Source organism: Mustela putorius, unplaced genomic scaffold (assembly GCF_011764305.1).
Source record: "Mustela putorius furo isolate JIRA1106 unplaced genomic scaffold, ASM1176430v1.1 tig00003909_pilon_pilon_pilon, whole genome shotgun sequence".
In the NCBI taxonomy this organism is placed as follows: Eukaryota; Metazoa; Chordata; class Mammalia; order Carnivora; family Mustelidae; genus Mustela; species Mustela putorius.
The window spans coordinates 13,253,476-13,268,551 of NW_025422057.1; the positions used below are offsets into that span (position 1 = coordinate 13,253,476).

General features: G+C 37.1%; 1 protein-coding gene across 1 annotated transcript in view; it reads left to right on the forward strand.

The window, feature by feature from the left end:
* The window catches only part of PDZD8 (PDZ domain containing 8), a 75,294-nt gene that overhangs the window by 9,105 nt on the left and 51,113 nt on the right, over positions 1-15,076 (forward strand). The window lies entirely within an intron of this gene.

Consider the following 15,076-nt stretch of genomic DNA (forward strand, 5'->3'; position numbering starts at 1 on the left):
CATTCGCCATTTTATTTCACTCCTGGTCATGTCTCCAGCTTTGACCTTATCTTCTATAACTCTTCCTTTTACTTAGTCTATTCTGGCCTCCTGGCTGTTCTCACCCTCCACGCATGCACCCATCACAAGGGTTTTCCTGCTTTTTCTTTAGAAATGTTTTCCCCACAGATAGCCAGAGAGCTCACACCATCATTTTTCATGTCCCTGCTGAAATATCATCTTTTGACTATTCTATATGAGAAAGCACATTCCCCTTTAAATGCCAGAATTTTTTTGTTTATTAACTTTTTATTGACATATATATGTGGGTGTTTGTGTGCATGTGTGTGTCTGTGTCTGTCTATGCAGATAGAAACTGTCCTAATCCTAAGTGTATCCTTGGTAAATTTTCACAAAGTGAACTCAGCTATGTAACTTAAGTACTGGAATTTTGAATTCATTCTAAAGAGCTCTGAATTCTTTGAAATTCTTTGAATTTCATAAACAGATACATGTAACATATTTAACCTTTTTTTTTTAAAGGGTAGAAGGTCTTTATTATAAACACATTATAAGTTATAAAATGTTATGTTATAAATAATGTTATGTTACAATGTTGTAAAAACATTATAAGTTAGGTTGCTGATATGTAACCCAATTCTGATTGTAAAATCAATATTGATGAGGAGTACCTCCTCCCTTTACACACACACACACACACACACACACACAGATTATGCTGATTGTAAGTGTCCAGCAATTCACAGTGCTGAGTTAAGGTCTGTTGGGCACCTTAGGGGCACCAGCTCTCCTTTCATTTCCACAAAAACAAAACACGAATGTGTTTGCAGTTTTCTCTGACACTCCAGAAGCTGTGGCTTTTAATTTCACACTCTTAGGAAAGGTCGGTGTAAACTATAGATGATCCTTTCCTTGGACTGATATAGAGTAATAGTAAAACTAATTTTCATTAATCTGGTACATAATTATCAATTTTCATGAAACCAGCAGAATGGTTAGTACAGGTATTTTTTTCTTCTCTAATCAAAACATTGGGTATTTATGCCCATGAATTCTTCATGTATTGTTGGGAGAATGGAGGTGACGATATGGTGGGTGGAGTACTGAGATGTCTGTGCTTTGGTTTGCATAGCTTTGAGAAAAGAGCTAGAAATGTCCCTCTGCCCAGCGTAATTAGTCCTTATTGGTATGTACTTAAAAACCAGAAGACTAGGGGTTCGTCAGTTGAGTGGCTCAGCTGGTTAAGCATCTACTCTTGATCCCAGCTCTTGATCTCAGGATCGTGAGTCCAAGCCCCTCACTGTGCTCTACACTCGGCCTGGAGCCTACTTAACAAAGAGACAAACAAGAATACTGTGATTAGCCCAATAAAAATGTTTTGTTTGGGCTTTTTCCTTTGTATTAAGTATTTGTGTGCATACAGATATTTAAATAGGTATTTGTGACCTCAGTATGTTTAGAAATGGTGTTTCCTATAGGATCAACTCCCATATTGTACCTGTATAATCTGCAATTATAAGTAACTATTGTTTTTTGCTGTAAAATCTTAAATAATAATAATGAGAACATATTTCTATTTAGTAGCTGGCTACAGAAATCTGTATTTTAAAAAATAACTGTGTTCTGTTCTTAAATACAGCCTATTTCATGCAGACATCAACATCTACTAAATAGTGCACCTGGTATTTGTGTTGTGTGCTTACTGTCTTTTCCACACAATAGTCTTTCATATATACTCAGTTATACCCCTACTCATTACTAAGGATGATCGTGGTTGCTGACTACACAGTCTTGCTACATTAGTTATTTGGTCAAGCAAGTAAATAATTCAAAGCTTTTAGTTCTGTGAAACTTGCTGTGGCTAAAGTAAGAGCCATCTGTCATAACTAATTTCAATGTATGATAATCATTTTTATAATGCACTGAAAACCTCATTTTGTTCTTATCATAAGTATAATATTCTGTAAGATTTAGGGCAGGTGATGTTATTTTAATATTTGGAAAGATCATTAGTTCTCAGTTAAAGTTTTTAACTTTGGGTTTTAAACAGGACTAAAGTTTGACATGGAAAGAATTTAAACGTTTGTAGCAAACCACATGTCCTTATATTTACTAATTCTGAAGTGGTAGATAGCACAGATTTTATGTAGTCCAGGCATGTTGAAATTAATCAAATTTAAGGAGAAAATTCCTGACAGTCTTAGTCTGTGATAAAGCCCATGAATACAATTAATCTAAGTTATAGGCCATTTTTTTTTTAGTAATTGTTTATTTGAAATATCTGGGTAAATTATTCAAAATGTTTGGATTTTTAGTGCTATAGACTTAGGATTTGGACTTGTTATTTCGAAAATCATGCCAGCCAACAAGCATTTATTAGGCCAGGCTTTCTGGTAATAATTGTTGGAGCCTTGGGGATACTTTGTGCAGTTAAGGTTTCTTTCGAAAGTAACTCAGCCTCTTGTCCTGCAACAACAGTATTAGATGGCTGGGAATTTCTCTTTTACTTCTAGAATTACTATTGATTTGTTGATTTAGTGTATTTTTAGGCAAGTCATGCAACTTGTTATTTTTAAGACTGAATGAAAATAAAAAGTTTTAAAAATTCGTAGAAAAGAGAATTATGTAATTTTGAGGTGGCATTATTCACTTACCTTATTTGTTTAGAGGTCTCATGTAGAGAGTCTCTCAAATGTGCAACTACAGTAGTAAGTAAAAATTTAGTAAGTTCCAACTTTAGTAAGAGAACCAGAGATACAGATAATACTAAAACCATTTATGTTTCAGGATATGGTGTGCTACTTTTATTTGGATAGAGAAAAAATTAGGAAAAGCTGGACATTTATATAGCCTTAAAGAATTAACTTTTCTCCTGATTTCTCTTGTTTAGATTTTATGCTGTTCCTTCATGTCTCTAATGGAGTTTTGTCTATTTGATACATCTAACTGGCTTAAGATCAGACATCTGTATTACGTAGGTCATTGGTTATGTCTTTACCGTAGTTGGGAAGTGATAATTTTTGCTTTAAGATGTTTTCTCTTTATGCATCCACTAAGACTTAAGAAGAGACTCAGTTTACTTCATAAGTAAACTTTGTCCAGCGCACTATATACTGTAAAGAGAATTAGTGCTAAGAGGGAAGAAATAAAACAAATATAAATAAAACAAATAAAATTCCTTCGATATTTTTTCTTTTAATCTAGTACTGAGAAACAATGTACTTAAAGTAAGATAGAGGGTTAGAACTTAGAGTTTAAGAATTGCCATGATAGCTGTTAACCTTCTAACTTAAGTGGTTTTCAGAGTGTGGCTTGGGGACCACTTTGGATCTCCAAGACCCTTGCGGAACGGGTCTACTATGTCAAAACCATTCTCATAATAATTCAGAAAAAGTGCTATTTGCCTTTTTTAGCCTTATTCTTTCACAAGTGTACAGTGGGGTTTTCCAGGAGTTACATAATGTGTGATGATTTTATCACCCTGACAGCAAATGAAATGTGAGCTTGTGTATTCTTCTGTTTAAAATAATGTTATTTGGGGGGGCACCTTGGTGCCAGAGGGAGAGAGACAAGCAGACTCCCTGCTGAGCAGGAAGCTGTCAGTGGGATGTGGCTTGATCCCAGGAAGAGGATTATGACCTGAGCCTGGAAAGAAAGTTGCTTAACCAACTGAGCCACCCAGGCACCCCTAAAAGTGTTTATTTTTAATTTCTACTGTGGTAAATGCATGTATAAACCATATAAACAGTCGACCTTTATATTCCTTAATGTTTTAAAATGTGTAGGGGTCCTGTGAGCAAAATACAAAAAACTGCTGCTTTAATGTTATTTATTTTTACCATATGGGAAGGAGATATCCCTCTTATATCACTCTCTGAGTCAGCTTTAATGAACATTACATACATACATTATTTTCAATTGATTTATAGTATTTACATCTTGGTGTTATAAGGAGCACAGGTTTGAGTGGATCTGTTGCAGTTATGATTATGAAAGCCACTTGAACTTCCTCATCCTTTGTTTCTTCATATGTAAATAAGACTTACAGTGTTACACATTGTTATGAGTCATGAGAATCAAGGATGTGTATAAAAGTATTATATCATTCACAGACATGCTAGAAATCAATAAAGTAGCAATTTTTGTATTCTTTTATTCAAAGGTATGGTTTTGGGGGAGCTGGTAGAGAGGAGTAGGAGTTTGGACTTGAGGACGGTTCTAATGGTTCTGCCTTTTCTCCCCCTGCTTTGTGAAAGCTGAGAATTTCACTTTTATTGATCATAGGCTATGGTAAGGGACCCTCATGTGTGAGTTGCGATGAGCATAAAAAGACAGGAGATTTATCATATATGTTCAGGAGAATTACTTTGGTTGCTGAGTGGTTCATCTCATTTGACACTGTATCTCTCCCATGCATCGGATATCAGTTACCATTGAACTCAAAGGTGAGTTCTATTATGAGGGACCTGTGGCCTCTGTTACCACTCTTTTATTCAGTGTATATAGTGTATATCTAAAACCACATCAGAAAATTGTGAGGCATTTTAGATCTTGATTCTTCTGTGCAGAATTAGGAGTTTGGATAAAAGTGAATATTTCGTATTAAGTAGAGTGTAGGTGGATGATTGGGAAGAAATTTTTATAACTGTGTTTGTTGTCCTTATTCTTATTAGTTTCATAATTATTCATGGGTACTTTTTTCTCCTTACAAGTACAGGAATTAAAATCACTTTCCCAAGTATAGACTCTGTCAGCATGGTACACATCTAGGAATTCCATAAATAGAACAATTCTCCATAGGTTTCCATAAGTCAGTGTCTTTTACTATATTCAGCTTTAATATATGCTTCAGTTATAAAGCTTAATGATGGAGAGGCAGAAGAGTAATGCCTGAGGTAGGGAGGCATGCTGGCTGTTACTAGTTTCCCTGCACTTGCAAGTTGATATTCTCAGAAAGAACACAATTTTTAAAAAATCAACTGGTGTAATGACTGAAATCATGGCCATATGGAATCTAATCTCCAAGGAAGGCCAACAGCTATGACCTTGAACATCATACTTGGTGAATGCAGACTCCTGAAATGGTTGTTTTTGGAAGGGAAGGAGTTGTTTCTGTGGTATGTCTCTAGGAGACCAACCTTAAAATAGATAAATAGAAAGTTTGGTAGGAAATATTTCTGGAGCACCTCCCTGTGCCTAATGCTTTATGTGAATCTTGTCTAATCCTTACAGTAACCTTATAATATAGGTAGTAATTATTATCTTACTTTTAAAGATGAAGAAACTGAGGCTCTCAAAGTTGAAGTAGCTTGCCCAAGGTCATAAAGCTAGCAGATGTAAGAAACAAAATTCAAAACCCAGCACTGACTCTAAAACTTGTGTGCTCAACAGTGCCTTAAACTGCCTTGTCAAAAAGAAGCTGAGGAGTAAGGGATGCTGATTGCTTTTTATTCTTTAATGTAATTTTTATAACAGCTCTGCCAGCTGGTTGTAGTTTTTCCTATGAGGAAACTGAGGCTTAAAGTCAGAGTATGCCCATGGTTATGTTGCTAAGACAAGGCGGAAAGGATTCCAAGCCAAACTGTTCAAGCTCTAGAGTCTGCTCTTACCCCACTATTCTCCAATAGCTGTCATGTATGTTTCTTTTCTTCCGGCAGCTAACAATTTAGTTGGGAGGAAAGGTTGGCGTGAGGGAGAGCTAAAGAGAAATAGGTGAACAGGGTGATTAGCACATAGGGCTTTTAGAACACAGGTGAGGAAGCGATACCAGGTGGAGGGGACAGTTTATAAAGAAGAGGTGACTTTGAAGTAGAATTTGAATGGTGGAAGAAGCTTACCATGGGGGGACTAGTTATGGGATCACAATGGTTAGGAGGCAAACAGTCTCTCAGGAGAAACAATATGGCAGTACTAGCCTTGGTAAACACGGAGGAATTTGGTGCATGAATTTGTAATGTAGTATCAATCGAATTAAGTAAAATTAAAAATTTGCAATTTAGTTTCATGGTTTACCGATACAGAAAATTAAGAGTATTTTGAACCACTCATACTTTGTTTTCTCTCTAGCTTGTATGTAGTTTTGTGTTTGTATGCCATACTTTGTATAATGATGTGTGCCAGAAAAGTTATAGTGAATTGAGGTTTTGTAATGATACTTATATGCAGCAGGGGAATTCATTATTTAAAGAATACTATGAAGAATAATGAATGAAACATTTTGAAAATGATCACCCCTGCTTTATCTAGTTTAGGTATTTTGTTTAGGAGAATTTGAAGCACATTTAGATTATTTAGTTCCTAATTTGAGAGAGACAAGACTGTTGGACTGAAAGGTAAAAACCACACAGAGTTCCCAATTGCCTCTTGAGAGCTGATTGCTCTGCTCTCTTCCTCAGGCAGGATGTAGTGTTGTTTGTATACCTGAGCATGAAATAAGACTCTAGTCTGAATGCCTGACTTTGGTCTCTCTATTCTCAAGTAAGCACATATGTGGAAAGAGATGAGATGACATTGGAGCTGACCAGCTAAAGGGTAGTTTGTTTATCTTTGGACACAGGGGGATGGGATAGAAGTATAGTGTTGGTGGGAGAAATAGCAAAGGAACTGGAATCAGGACATTGTATGTTTATCTTTAGGGATCCAGTGAGGCAAAGGGGAAGCCAGTTTGATAAGACTTGGAAGAAAACCAGAATTTGTGTGTCTGTTACATGACAGGAACTCCACTAGGTGTTTCACATGTGTGAATTCTCTAAGTCTTGTAATAGTCCTATGAGGTAGTTTTTTATTTAAAAAAAAACAAAAAACAGCAGGCTTTTGTTTGGGATTTTAAAAATACTCTTTTTAAGAAGAAGAAACCTAATTTGGGAAATCACAATCTTCTAATAACCAGTGAAAATCTGAGCCAGGCCAGGGGGGCAACACGAACCAACAGTGGAAGAGACATCTTAGCAATTCCATAGAGGGGAATGGACGTGGAACTGATAGTTGTAAGAAGGGAAAGAGTAGAGTGTAACTGCAGGTTCCCCAGTGTCTATGAAATCCACAGTGCCAGTAAGAAAACAGAAGGGAGCAAGTTTGAAGAAAAGGTGCCTAATTTACTTTTAGGCATCAATATGTAGAACTTGGAGAACCAGTGAGAGCAAATGACATTGCTAAAAAAAAAAAAAAAAAAAAAAAAATTTAAAAAGTATAGAAGAGAAGGGAGACAGGAGGAGAGAACTGAAGTTGTTTTAATGTGCAGAAAAAAAGCCCTTTTAATTCTTCCATTATGGAAAATTTCAAACTTACTCAGAAATTAAGGGAATAGTTCAGTAAACCCCCGTAATCCATAGCAGTCATTAATTTATGGCCACTTTTGACCATCTCTATGTCCCCACACTCCCCTCCCCCTGATTATTTTGAAACAAATCTCTAAGAGTTGGGATTCTGTGATTCTGACTTTTGTGTTGTTTTCATAACACCCTCCTTGACAAGGTCTTGTCCAGCTTCGGTCTGAGTATTTCTAGAGATAGAAAGTATGCAGTGCAGTGAAATGCTGTGCCTTTTTTTTTTTTTACTTGCTCTAATTGTTAGTAAATTTTTCCTTTTATTGAGCTGAAAACGAGCAGATTTATTATTTTGGCAAAGACACACAAGCCCATGCTGAAGTCAAGAGTAGATTTAGACCTCAGACTATTTTTATATTGGGTTTGTAGTAAACCCTCTTTCTCTAAAGATCACAGTGTTTGCAAACAGTTTTACTTCTGCCATGTGATGGAGATGTCACCAGCTGGCGTTCAGGGTGCTTCTAGAGCATTCTTGAAAAAACATCTTAGAGAAAAAAAGTGTTTTAGACATTAAAAAAGATTCAGATCCGCAGAAGAAGGCTTGGCTTCTCTTGTAGGTGTAAAATTTAAATACTGCATATTTTTAAAATGTTACCAAAGTAATGTACATTTTTAAATTAAACATGGTATTTCTTTTAAACTTCTATAGAAATACAACTAACCCCTTAAAATGTGCACTAATTATAAAATTCAGTTCAGTGCATTTTTACAAAGTGAACAGAAGATACAAAGTGAACAGAAGAGCATTCAGAACAAGCAAATAGAATATTACCAGTCACTACCCTCCCTGTTGTGCCTAAAAGTAACTGCTATCTTTACATCTACCACCATTGCTTTAGGGTTGGTTTTATTTTTCTGTTTTTGAACTTTATATAAATTGAGCCATACTGTATGCACTCATTGTTTTTCTAGATTCTTTACGTAGTGCAGCAGTATATTTGTGAAATAAATCCATGTCATTGTGTATGGTGGTAGTTCGTTGTATTTGCTGGGGAGTCTTCCACTGTGTACCTTAGTTTATCCCTTGGTTTATCCCTTCTGGTTTTGAGGAACCGTTGGATAGTGCTGTTATGATTATTGTTATACATTTGTGGGCATTTCTACTGGCTATATCTAGGAGTAGGTTTGCTGGGTCACAGGTTATGTATCTCTTCAGGTTTAGCAAATATTATCACAGAGTTTTCAGAGTAGTTCTGATAGTCTACACTAGCAGTTTCACATCTTCTCCAGCACTTGTTTTTTTTTTTTTTTCATTTTAGTTAATGTACATAATTTAAAAATCGAATAAAAAAGGACTTAAACTGAAAGTCAGCAGTCACTTCCCGAAACCCCCTACTTTCCCCACTTAAGTCATACTCTTCAGAAGCAACCATTTGTAACTGTTTCTGTTTTTTTTTTTTTAAGATTTTATTTATTTATTTGACAGACAGAGATCATAATTAGGCAGAGAGGCAGGCAGAGAGAGAGAGAGAGAAAGGGAAGCAGGTTCCCCGCTGAGCAGAGAGCCCAATGTGGGGGCTCCATCCTAGGACCCTGGGATCACGACCTGAGCCGAAGGCAGAGGCTGAGCCACCTAGGCACCCCACTGTTTCTGTTTTTAACAGCTTTTAAGAGGCTCTGATTAAGAACACAGATTTGGGAGCTTGACTGCTTAGATTCTTACTTAAGCTACACTGCTTACTAACTGTATAACCTTGAGCAAGCTGCTTAACTTCTGCATCTCCATTTCCTCATCTACAAAATGGGAATTATGGTATTCATCTCATAGACTTATAATAATTAATAAATGTCATGCTTTTTATACAGTAAGGACTTGGTAAAGTTAGCTTTGCTAATTAATTATGGTTTGTTGCTCGACAGTGTTGTATTGCGGTTCTTGATTTAACAATTTCAGACATTGTCTGTTGATTAACTTCTTTCCGAGGTAGGTAAGGATTTAGCTAGGTGAAACCCTCTCTTACCTTCCCTCTACCTTCTCCTAATCCAGGTTTGTTTGTTTGTTTGTTTGTTTTTTAATGAATTTTATTTATTTATTTATTTATTTATTTGACAAGAGAGAGCACAGGTAGGGGAAGCATCAGGGAGAGGGAGAAACAGGCTCCTTGTTGAGTGGGGAACCCGATGCAGGGCTCAATCCCGGGACCTAGAATCATGACCTGGGCTGAAGACAGACATTTAACTGACTGAGCCACCCAGGCACCCCTCTTAAGCTAGTTATATCATTGTTTTCAATACATAAATTGAACTACATGCTTATTTCTATGTAACTGATGACATTTATGTTCTGTTCAGAGTTGTCTTCCTTGACCAGTCTGTGTGTTTACATTGTTACTCTGTATAATTTTTCTTTATTGCAGAGCTACCTAATATGCAGGTTTATGTTTCCTTGTCTATATTCTAATTTAAAAGTCTTTGTGCCATTCAAAGCAGTATGTCCCTGAAACTAAGTTTGGATTCTTTATTTTTTACCTAATTGCCTTAGCCAAATTTTCAAGATTTAAATGAAAAAATTAACCTCCCCTCTCATTCCTTCTGCCTCTCTTGTCCATTCCCCTTATTTCCTAGAGATCTTCTTGGAGCCTTCTTCAGCTGTTCCAGACCAGACTAATCTCATGGCTTGGCACATACCTGTCTTCGAAGTGTAGGATGTCCTTGCTTTCTGGACTTGGATACACTGTTTTCTGGATAATTTTCTTCTTTCTTGCTTTATGCCCTCATTTTGCTGGCATTTATTTTCATGCAACTTTGTAATAAAGGATGCAGTCTCCAGCAGTCTCTTTTCTTCTGAACTTGTTTCCTTATCTGTGTGACATGAAGAAACAGTTTGCAGCTGTGCTTCACCATGTTGCTTTATGGATCAAGAACAATAATATATGTGAGACTATGAGTGTCCTTGCTGGGTACCTTCAGGCCAGGTTTAGTGCATTATTCCTGCAGAAAACTGGGTGGCAGTCAAACCAATCTCAGGAACTATAGACCAGGCTCAGGAGTTACATTGGAGTTCTGTTGTGGACTGAATTGTGTCCCCCAAAATTCCTGTGTTGAAGCCCTAACCCTCAGTGTAATGGTGTTTGAGGTAGGGCCTTTCATGAGGTAATTAAGGTTAAGTGAGGTCATAGGTTGGAGCCTTAATTCAGTGGGACCAGTGTCCTTATAAGAAGAGGAAGAAACATCGGGAGTGTGTGTACAGAGAGTAAAAGCCACGAGAGGACACAGCAAGAAGGTGCCTGTCTGCAAACGGAGGAGACTTTACCAGAAACCATACCTCTTGGTACCTTAACCCGGTACCTTGGACTTTCCACCTCCAGAACTATGAGAAAATAAATTTCTATTTTTTAAGCCACACAGTTTGTGATACTCTGTTTCAGCAGACCTAGCAGACTAATATAAGTTCCAGTTTTGGCTTCAGTGTATAGTATTTGTGAGACCTCTAAGACCTAGTTAGACCTTAGAATGCCCAGTTTTGGGGTGGTTGTAAGGATTAAGTGAGCAAATAAGTGGCTTTTAGTCAAAATGTGATCTGGTAACTGTTTAATAAATCTTTGTTTTTCGTAAGCCTTAAAAGGGGCTATAAGTTATTTTATCCTTTTTTTCTTATTTAATCAGATAATTCTAACCAAATATTTATATACCAAAGCTACAAAAAGAAATTCTTTCTAGGTAAACTGGGTTGGGACTTTTCTTTACAGTTTTATTCAGGTATAATTCATATTCCATAAAATTCACCTATTGAAAGCTTACAATTCAATGATTTTTAGTATATTCACAGATATTCACCTCAAAAATAAAACCCCCTCTCCTTCAGCTATTCTCTTTCTAACCTTCATATCACTCCAACCGTGAGTACTCATGTACTTTCTGTCTCTATAGATTCTCTATTCTGGATTTTCATATGAATGGAATCATATAATTTGTGGCTTTAGGGCTTACTGGCAGCCTCTATTATTTCTTTTACTATTTGTTCTGCTCCCCTCCCTCTCCTCCTTCCCCTCTCCTTCCGTCTCTTTGGCATTCCCATTATGTGTGTGTTGGTGTACTTAATGATCTCCCACATTTCTCTAAGGGTTAGTTCATTTTTCTTTATACTTCTTTCTCTTTGTTCTTTGGCTTGCATAACCTCTGTAGCTCTGTCTTCAAATTCACTAGGTCTTTTCTTCTGCCAGCTCATATTTATGGTTGAGAGCCCTTTTGGTAAATTTATTTCAGTTGTTAGTTTTCAGCTCTGGAATTCCCACTTTCTTTTTTTTTTAATATACATAATTCCTATATTTTTATTGATATTCTCTATTTGATATGACATTGGCATAACACCTCCCTTTACCTCTTTAATCATGGTATTAAAATTTTTTGTGAACATATTTGTGATGGCTATTTTGAATCTTTTTCTGTTAAATCCAACACCTGGTCATTTTCACTGGCAGTTTGTTTTGCCTGTTTTCTGCTTTATGGGTCAGAAAGAAATCTGCTTTCCTGATTGTTTGCATTTTTCACAATTTTTGTTGGAAATTAAATATTTTAGATAATATTATAGCAACTTTGAGCACTGGTTCCCCCTCAGGCTTTATTATTTATTTGTTTTTTAGTGCTTGCCTGGGTTATTTTAGTGAAGTCTACCCTACACCCCCATTGTACCTATTGTTTTCACCAGTACCCTAGGGCATATATTGTTCTGCCATCTAATCCAGTCAAATTATGGCTTCTTTGAAGGAATAATTTCTGAGGTCTGAATTTGATACTTGTTCTGATCCCTGGAGACATCGCCCAGCTGTCTTATTTCCTGTAAACTAGGCAGCCTTTATTATAGGCTATATCTTCATTAAATCCATGAATCTCCTCCAGTTGCCTGACATCATAACCTCCATTGTTCTTAAGAGCACGCTTAGGTTTAGGTTTAGTTCCTTCGGAAAGAGATCAGGAGCTTTTTTATGTTTTACAGTGTGCCTTTCCGTTTCAAGCCCCCTTAGCAAATATTTTGAGCCAGGGCTCTGGAGATGGGGGTGGGAACAGTGGCAAGCTTCTCTGTGACACCCCCACTCTAGAAACAGGTGTGAGGTGGGGGGTGCAGCAGCCTCTCTTGACATAGACCCATTGCATCATGAGCCAGAGCAAAATGATCAGGGCGCTGTGCCCAAGGTGAAACCTCCTTTCCACAGATGGGGGCAGGGTCAAGGAAGGGAGCTCCCATCCCTTGACTAGACCTGCCTGGAATTCAGCCTCAGTACTAGGTAGCAGAAGGCCGAATGAGAAACACTGCTGAACTTGCTCTTAGGAGGTCTTAGGAAGGCACTGTGACTCCCTTCGGCTGGGAGCTGGGGGTGAGACCGCTCACTGGCTGCAGTAGTTTACAGAGAATCTCTTCCTTGCTGAGCTCGTTGGAGGGAGCGATCTTGGTGTAGGCACCAAATTCTTACCAAATTTTTGTAGAGTTTCTTGAATTAAAGTTCCTTCCTTTGCTGTTTACCCTTAGGGACATTTCAGAAGCGTTACGTGTTTTCTTTCTGGTTTTGTTTTTATTTTAATAATTTCCACCAGTTTTATTGAAGAGGGGGTCTGTGGAGCTCTCTCATTTCAGAAGTTGATCTTTCTGGGTTGGATTTCTAAGGCTTCTGCAGGAGGAAGTACAAGTAGCTTGTTCAGGGAACTTGAATGAGAAACAGTGACATTTTTAAGTTAATAGGTTAACAGGAGGAAAGGTTTATAAATTCTGAGGAAGGATAATGTGGTAGGATAGGGAGGTAAAAGGAAGGGGTAGCCTGCCTTATTGTTTAGATTGCTCTATGGTTTGGGGATCTTAAAGCCTTGGACTTAAAAGTTTTGAAAAGCAAAGTATCCTTAGAGAATGTGAATATGTGGATTTTATTTAGTAGCTTGGTGAACAAATAGCTTTATCTTAGTGTGTTATTATTAAATGGAATTTAGTTTTGTGATTTTAGTGTACTTTTGTGCATAAACACTTTTAGCAAACGCTGCTAGAGGCATTAATAAATCAAGTTAGACTTAATTCCATGGAACCTTGAAGTCACACACCTGTGGGAAATGTTTTTATTGAATTTTAAGTTTATATATAACAAGAAAAGTTGATTCATAGAGCAGCTATGATTTAGCAGGATTGTTATATTCAAAGTTGGTTGTATATAGTATAGTGATCTTTGTAATGTTTTATGAGTGACATTGATGTAGGAGCCATAAGACGTGTGTGTTACAAGCACTCAATTACAATAATGTAGTAATAATGGATTTAGTTCCTAATTTTTTTCCTTTTAAAAATTCGGTGCCAGGTTGAATCAAATTACTTCAAATGCAAATTCAGGAATTGAGAAGGACTTTCTGCCTTCCCGCTAATTCAGAGGCAGGATAAAAGCGCTGAACATTTGTTTATATACCTACTTATCTTTCCCTAAAGTTTTTCCTTTGATCCTGTTGATTAGGAAACTGTAAACAGTATTTCTCCCCGCTATCAATGTCTTTCAGTATAAACTATAGTAAGCTAGTAATATATTCTAAATGTTTATTTCATTTTTAGTGTTGGATTTTTATAAATCAGCTCAACACACACTTGAGTCCTGATTGTGTGCATGAGGGTTACAAACAGTGTAAGTCACATTTGAGATTTCAAGGCATAAATGCACAGCAATTTAAATGACTGCAAAATAAAGAAGAGTGAAAGCAGTGTGTGCTCTGACCTAAAGCCGATTATAGAAAGCATTTAGGATTTGGCTAGGCTTTGAGAAGTAGGGAAAACATTCAGTTAGTTCAAAAGGCCTGAAAGCAGGAATGTGCATAATATCTTCAGGGTACATGAGGTGACTATACTTTCTAGATAGGAAGGTTTTTTTTTTTTTTTTCTTTTTAAGATTTTATTTATTTATTTGAGAAAGAGATCACAAGTAGGCAGAGAAGCAGGCAGGGAGAGGGGCAGGGGAAGCAGGCTCCCTGTTGAGAGAGAGACCCATGCAGGGCTTGATCCCAGGACCCTGAGACCTTGACCCAAGCCTAAGGCAGAGGCTTAACCTACTGAGCCACCCAGGCGCCCCAGAAGGTTTCATAAGGAAAAATGCCATTAGAAAGATTAATCGTGGTGGACCTTGAATATGAAACCAAAAACTTTGATGGTCTCTTACTCTGTGTGGTTGGTGAGAAGCCATTGAAGCTGCCGTGTCTGGTGACCGTGTGTAAGGTAAATTGAAAATTGTAGGCTCCCCACCCCTGAGCCCAATTTTCTCTTCGTTTTCCTTGTCCTTTGCTGTAATGAAGGAGTATGGATTATATTTCAAATTAAAGTTTTTAAAGCCTATACTTCATAACTCAACAGAAGTGTCTCCATGAAACTCAGAGTATTAAAGAAGCAGCACATATAGGCCTGAATTATTCATAGGTAACTGAAGTGTTTAGGCTTTGATGGAGTCAGACTAGCTTGAATTTTGGTTTTGCCACCCACTGTGTAACATTGAACAAATCCTTTAACTTAGGGAACTCACTATTCTCGTCTGGAAAGGGAAGCTAATTCTGTCATCCTCCCAGGTTTGTGAGCATTACATGAGAGAAAGCTTGGGAAGCTCTTAGCACACTGCCTGGCAAGTAGTAGACAATTCTGACGAATACCTTTGCCACCATTAGTTGTTATTAATCATTATCATGTACAAATTACTGTGAATTATATTGTTTCCAGGAACACGGTATTCTGAATTTTGATCTTACACTGTACAAACACTCTTTCCTTCTGGACCAGAAAGAATCACTGTTCTGTCCCA